The 7,879-nt window shown below is 41.0% G+C and overlaps 1 pseudogene; it reads left to right on the forward strand.

The window, feature by feature from the left end:
• Positions 1 to 3,782: 3,782 nt before the first annotated feature.
• LOC115848391 (transcription factor A, mitochondrial pseudogene) lies at positions 3,783 to 5,744 on the forward strand (annotated as a pseudogene).
• The last annotated feature ends 2,135 nt before the right edge of the window (positions 5,745 to 7,879 follow it).

Consider the following 7,879-nt stretch of genomic DNA (forward strand, 5'->3'; position numbering starts at 1 on the left):
CACTTAGGTGTGTGTGTTTGAGATTCCACATTAGAAATCAAAGCCTTTATTGTGAATCCCTGGGGATAATGCTTTAAATCATGGTTTCCCAAATTTGCCTGAAGAATTACCTGTAACTGTTAACTTAAAGAAAGACACACAATATAAGAGTTGTGAGTTTAAGTTTTATTTGGGGTCTTGCTGAGGACTATAGCCCAGGAGGCAGCCATTCAGCTAGCTCTGAGGAAACTGCTCCAAAGAGGTAGGGGAGAAGCCAGTTTATCCACTTTCAGCTAGGAAATATGCACAGTCAAGCATACATTCTTGGTAAAAGATTATTGCTATTCACAAAGAACAGATACCTCAAGTCAATGATTTTAACTGTGCGTTCCTATGTATTAGAAGATGCAAGAATCTGGGGTCATTGAAATTCTTCCTGAGATATGCATCTAAGTACCCATGGGGCCTGCTTGTCCAAAGCACAGAGTGCCTCCTCCTGTTTTTCATCCTGAATTCCACTCAGAGTACACTGTCCATCAGCAAATGCAGTGGGTTACAACTTAACCCTTGTAGAACTGGGTGGTGAGCAACGCTCTTTGTTCTTCTTTGTTCACAGAGCCCTTGTTAGAAACAGATTTCCATGATGTCCACAAAAGAAAGCCACGAATTCAGAACTATTCTGATATTCAGAGCTTGGACAATTTTCTAATCCCCTTTGCTATGCGCTTCAGGAAGTATCTTTTCTTCTAGTTCAGACCTCGCTGGGGCTTCAGCACATGTATGTCTGATTTGTGAGCCCAGCTGCATTAGCCTGTTCATTTTACAAAGCCTGCAACTTCATGAAGGTGTAGAAAACGAGCAGAGAATTTTAAGGAGAGTTGCCCATTTTCAGAGAGTAAATAGTCCCTGCTTTCATATATTATTTGTATCTAAAAAAAAAAAACAGATTTCCAGAACCTACCCAGACTTATTGAATAAAAATTTCCAGGTAAGATTCTGCTCCAACAATTCTAAAGTGTGGGCTTTTCTACACCACTGACCAACTGTCTGACACAGGCTGGGTGTCCTATAATTCAACTCCACTCTGGCACTGTCTACCCACAATTCAACTCCACTCTGACACTATCTAACTGGAGATAGTGTCATATCCCACAGGTTAAGGGCTCAGTCCCACAAGACTGCCCTCCACTTCAGATATCAATCACAAGTCCAGGTTATCACCTGTACTTCTGACCAATTGGCTGTAAATCAGGGGTCCCCGTGACCCCCTCCTTTGGGTTCAATCAATTTGCTAGAGCAGCTCACAGAACTCAGGACACCAGTTTCCTCACTAGATTACTGATTTATTACAAAGGATATTAAAGAATATGAACCAATGGCCAGATGAGGAGATACATAGGGCGAGGTCTTGAACAAAAGAGCTTCTGTCCTTGTGGAGTTTGGGGCCCGGCATGGTGGCACACGGAAGCATTCTGGTTCACCAACCTGAGGGCCCTCCAAACCCTGTCCTTTTGGGTTTTTACAGAGGCTTCATTACATAGGCATGACTGACTAAATTATTGGCCACTGGTGACTGATTCAACCTCCCGCCCCTCTCCCCTCTGGAGGTCCCCATCCTTAGGGGTTTTCCAGTAGTCACTGCATTAACATAAACTCAGATATGGTTGAAAGGGGTTTGTTATGAATATCCAGACACCTTTATTGCTCTCATCACTTTGGATATTTCAAGAGTTTTAGGAGCTCTGTGCCAGAAACAGGGAGGAAAACCAAATATATATTTCTTATTATAAATCACAATATCACACCAGGAGAAAAACAAGATCAACAGTATAATTAGGAATGATACCAGGTGATTGTAATCCTCAGAGAAACCTGGGAGACACTGCTCTTACCAGTTATTCACAGATCAGAATGAATTCATTTAGGATTCTTTCTGGGAAAGGCCTCTCAGATAAGGAGAAATCAAAACTGGAACAGATCCTGAGAGGAGGCTCCAGAAGGGCAGAAAAACTTCAGTTTGCGTCACAACTGTGCCCACAACTAGTAAAGCAAAACCTTCCCCTGGGTTTCCTTGTCCTTGCTCCAGGAGCCCAGAAACTGGCTTGAGGCTCTGTGGCTGGCAGCTAAGCTGATTTCCCAGTGGAAGCCAAAAACAGGAGCCGTTACTGTCTCCATCCAGTTGGTGATTTTCCAGGACTTTCTTAGTGCTCTGTGACCAAAACTCCCTTTAGACTGCTCTCTTCAGAGTTCCCCCATCTTCCCAAGCAGACCTCTTTCCCAGCAGTTAAACACGGTATTGTCACTGTTTTCCTGTTTGTCTCTCCGGTGGTGAGAGCTGGACTGGGTCTTAAACACCTTCGCACCCCCTGGGGTGTGGCACTGTGCCTGATGTATTGTCGGTGCTTCTGTTGTGCCGACCTATGAAATTGTTTAACGTCTGCTTCACCTGCTTGACTGGGAGCTCACCGAGGGGAGCCACAGTTCAACTCGGTATCCTCATGTCCTAGCCTGGAGACGTGCACAGGGTCATGGGTCAGCAAATGTTTGTTGAAGACCAAATGGTCTCCCTTTTGGTAGCGCCTACGTTAGCTACTTCAGGAGAGATGCAGGCTGCTAGGCACTGGCACTGGTAGTCTTGAGACTAGGATTCAGGGAGAGCCTATTGCTCATAGCCTTGATGTACGTGTGCTCCTTTTGACCTGAGCTGAGTTCGAGAAGGGCCTTTTGAAAAGAGTGGGGAATATGGCCTAGTTCTCCCAATACCTTGAGGCAAGCGCTGGGACTGGAAGGTGTGGCTAAAACAGGATTGAATACCAGCAAGGTTTCGGCTGCATTCTCATCTGCTGACCATCCAGACACGTGGCAAATCCAGGCACACAAAGGCATTAAAGGCCATACCGTTCACCCTAGATTGTTCAGCCATGTTCAGCTATATTGCATTGCTATTCCATTTTGGAAACCTTTGCCCAGAGCTCCTCTCCTGTTCTTGCCATAGCTCATTTTGGAAAAAATTAAGCAATAAAAATCACAATTGCAGGCATTTGGTAGCAGGGTAGAAAGAGAATTTTAACTGCCTAGAGTACTTTTTGCAAAAGTAGGGACTGACTTCATTGTCCCACTAACTAGCTGTATGAACTCAGGCCAATCCTTTCTTCAGCCTGGGCCTCAAAACTCACCCATTTGTACAATAAGGTGGCTGGACTAAAATGAGTGTGGCAGGCCTGGCCAGAAATCTTTGTTCAAGGTCCAGGAAATAGATTTTTCTCCTGCCCTGATTCCCCACCCAAACTTATAGAATCAACCACAGAAAAACTGTTCTGTATTTCTCCTCCCCTCCACCCCACACAACCCACATTATAAAAATAAAAGTTACTAAATTACTGATTAGTCAAGACCATTTATTGAATTACCTACTAGATGTCAATACTACGTACGAATGATTTTGTTTTATTCTTTAAATAGTAGGAGCATTTTCCATGCTCCAGGAGCTTGAGATGGTCTCAGTGACACCAAGAGAAACCTATGACTTAGTGAGCCTGTGGGCAGAGCTAAGGATGGTTTGTACCTTCTGTTGTGGCAACCAGGCTACCTGTACTCTTTGCATCTATTGGGTTACAACAGTTGCACAAGACTCTCTATTCACTATGCCAGAAAAAATTGACCAAGATAAGGAGATGGTCTTAGGCATAGTATTAAGGGGAAAGAGGTACAAGTCAGGAATTCCTTTTGAAAATAGAAGGCAGCTGTGGAATGAGACATGTGATGCTGAGTGCTTTACGAGAAGAAGCATGGAGTCATGAGCTATGGAAACTGGGGTAAGTTGCTTAACTTCTCTGAGGTCAGATGCATCAGCTATGAAGCCTTCTTTCAGATGATAGCCTGGATAGAGGAAATAATGCATGTTTGTAAAGAGCCTAGAACGTAGAAGGAAGGCACTCAGTACATGTTAGTTATTACTATGAAGAATCTGAGACCCGATAAAGAAAGAAAAGCCATGAGCCACTGAGACTGGTCAACTTAGTTATACAAATTCAAGGGGAGTCCATACTAATGATGGTGTAGCCCAGATACTGGCTTGGGGCATCCCCAATTCCAGCCCATGTCTCTGCACTCTTCAGAGGATTTCCATGCTTTTACATCCTCATACTTCAATGCCTCCATGTTCTCGGACACTTGTGCCTGCCATTTTGGCTGTCCTGTGTCCAACCCAGAGAGGCTTTGCCATTTCCTACAAGAAATCCAGATACTCAGCATTTTCTAAATTTGATAACTTGACTGAAAATGCTCAAGGTTGTCAGGGAGCTCCTACATCATGTCCTGGGGAGCTGACTGCTTTCTTGTCTACACCCTTTCACTCTGTTCCATCCCAAAGCCTGTACTCCCCGTGACCCAACCCTTAATGCTTAGCTCCTCGACTTGTCTCATAAATGGTAGAGTGATCTGGGATTCTCTACCTAGTAATCTGGTGGGCACTCAATGAAAATGTATTTATATTTAAAGCTTAAAACTGCACTAAAACTTTTGGGCCACCCTGTTGAGGGAACATGCCAAAGGGCGGCACTAAAATTTCATTAAGCATCCAAGATGTATAACTTGTCACACTCACCTACTTATCTACTCACTTCATGGGCAAACTTGGAAGGCAGACTGAACTAACACTGAAAACAATGTTAAGGTAAGCGCGCACACCACAGCACATCTGAGAACATGTCATCATAGAAGTGCGGATGATTTCAATGACTGGGATGGATAAGCCGTGGCAGGGAGATCCTGCAGTAACACATACTTAAGATGTAGCTTGTATATAATTATACTTCACAACAGCCCATGTGATTTTGTACTTCAAAGTGACCAACCCTATAATCCAGTTTTAAGTATTTTCCAAACGTCCACTGCAGAAGACAGGTGTACCGTACTGCAGCGCAGTGGCTTAAGAGCATGGATAAAAAGCATTCCGATCCGGGTTAAAACCTCATCTTTGAGTGGCGGGCGTGACAGCAAATTCGGGAGGGTTGCTCGAGGGTTCAAGTCGTCATTGCTGGGGTTGTTCTATTGCGCCAGTGGGGCGTGCTGAGTGCTCTGGGAAAGCCAGGAGCGGACCTCTGCGAGGGCTGCGGCCGTCCACTGCGCTCTCTCTTCAGTTTTGTGAATGTATCAAGTTGCTTTTCAGCCAACATGAGTGGTTATCTAAAGAAGCCTATGACTTCATACATTCGATTTTCTAAAGAACAGCTACCCATATTTAAAGCTCAGAACCCAGATGCGAAAAATTCAGAACTAATTTTAAAAATTGCCGAGCTACGGAGGGAACATCCTGATTCAGAGGAAAAGATATACAAAGATGTTTACAGGGCAGAATGGCAGGCATACAAAGAAGAGATAAACAGAATTCAAGAACAACTACCTCCAAGTCAAATGGTATCTTTGGAAAAAGAAATCATGCAGAAACGTTTAAAAAAGAAAACGTTAATAAAAAAGAGAGAGTGAACAACGCTTGGAAAACCGAAAAGACCTCGCTCAACTTATAACATTTTTATAGCTGAACGCTTTCAGGAAGCTAAGGATGGTACATCACAAGTAAAGCTGAAAACTGGAAAAATCTCTCTAGTTCTCAAAAGCAAGTATATACCCAGCTTGCTAAAGATGAAAAAGTTCGTTATTGTAACGAAATGAAATCTTAAGAACAAGTTGTTGAAGTTGGAAGAGATGATCTTATACGATGCTCAATGAAATACCCAGCAAAAAATGACCCTGAGAAGTATTAAAATAGAAGACTGAGTTACGTTTGTAATGGGTAGACACAAGAAACCAATTAGGTCTCAATACCCAAAGCTGTTGTAAAATTAGAATAGATAAAGTTGGTAAACGTTTATATTTAATTCCTTTTCTGTAGCCCATGGACTTCTGCCAGCCAATTCAATACATTTTGTATTGGTGTCTTGCTTTGGAAAACCCAAACTGATAAGAGTTCATGCGGAATTTATTTTGTGTTTAGGAACTACTGAGCGTCAAAATAATCCATGAAATGTAGCAGTGAATCATTTTACCTTTGATAGAGGTAAATCAGACTGTGAAGTTTTTTATACTCTATGACTATGGAAAGAATATTCTTGTTTCCTTATATTATGGAGCCAGGAGTTTCCTATTCAAAAGTGTCTCAAAGTTTGTAGAAGCCATAGTGTTCTATGATATAATTGTGCATTTTTAAAAGAGCATCCAGAACTCATGTTGGTAAATTCCAAATCCTGGGTATAATTCATATTGTAGTCAGAGTTGATGGTTGTACATGCAAGGGACTTCTGGTGTCAGCTGAAACTTTTATAAAAGGGATAGAGAGATTTATAAACCTTTTCCCCATTATCTTTTTTCCTAAATTAAAAACTAAAAAATTATGTACCAAATCTATGCATATTGTTTTATATTGCATAGAATAAAAATTTAAGTGTTTCCTAATTATGTTTTAAGGTGAAACATTCATTTTACAGGTTTCTGGGGTTGTTTTTTGGTTTGTTTTTTAAAGTAGGAATTTGTATTCTGAATTATTTTTTCTCTTATGTGAGTATATTTATCTAGAAAGTGGAGAACTTATTTGGTATAAGTTTTAAACTGAGAGATCTAAAAAACATAAGTCTCCTAAGTCTCTAGACTTGGAACCTGTAGTTTTTAAACATTTTGCATAACATATAAAAGCCTATATAAGGGACAGCCAGCTCTGGCCTGTTGGCCAAATCCAGCCCACTGCCTGCTTTTCATGGCCTTGCGAGCTAAGAATTGTGTTTACAATTTTAAATGGTTAAAAAAAAGAATATTTCAAGACACATGAAAATTAATATGAAATTCAGTGTCCATAAGTAAAGTTTTATTGGAACACAGCCATACTCATTGTTTATGGCTGCTTTTGTGCAACAGTGACAGAGTTGACTAGTTGCTACAGAGAGGCATAGCCTGCAAAGACTGACCCCTATACCGTGGAATGAGACGATCTTATTTGCTATGGCTCAGTAAAATAAACCTTAAGAATTTGCCAGTTAGCATATAAACCTTACCATCTTTTAGCAGCTGTTTATCCTCTTAGGAGAGTCAAGCAAAGTTTTCAAAATCCACACCAGCTTTTTGAGCAAAATATTCAACTGTCATCATCAGTTCACAGGAATAGGATAACTCAAACTTTATATTTACTTTATATTATACAAAATATTATGCCAAAAAACTGTGTATTCTACATCTCCAGAAACAAATGAAGATTTTTGTAGTTTGTGGGTAGAAAATAAATAAAAAGTCACGAAAAAAATGACTTGTTACATACCAAACTTGGCAAAGGTAGGGACTGTAGAGAAAAATATAGCTTAAGAGGAAGCCTAAGATTTAAATATATGAAGTTGAGTTTATTCAAACAACTTTCCTCTGTGGATAGGAATACAGGACAAAGTCTACCATTAGGTAAATAGGCACCATGAGGCTAGAGTATTTTGGGGAGGAAGGGTTAGGGAAGAAAAGGACGTGTGCTAGTGTCTATCACAAGCTTTTCTCAATTAGGTTTCCAGGAGAGAATTAAGCCCTAATTCCCTATGGCATCTAGAATGGTACTGATTTTGTATCATCCTCAGGAGAATGGAGAAAATAATCACTCAAATAATTTACTGTGTTCTGTGCTTCAGATGAGCCCAGTGAGCACATAGGAGTCAGTGTTTGTAATGAATAGGATAGAATGGGTGAGGTAGAGAAATGAGTTATGTAAACACCTGCAGGACAAGTGTAGTATAAAACACATCTTTGCAATTACTTTCTGAGCTCTTTTAGCATTTAAGTACCTATATCATTTTGTACCAAACACATTCAAATCTTATCTTCCCGAACACACTGGGAAGTTCAGTGTCTGGTAAGTTCTTAAATATTTACA

The sequence above is a fragment of the Globicephala melas genome, chromosome X (assembly GCF_963455315.2).
Source record: "Globicephala melas chromosome X, mGloMel1.2, whole genome shotgun sequence".
NCBI classification, from domain to species: domain Eukaryota; kingdom Metazoa; phylum Chordata; class Mammalia; order Artiodactyla; family Delphinidae; genus Globicephala; species Globicephala melas.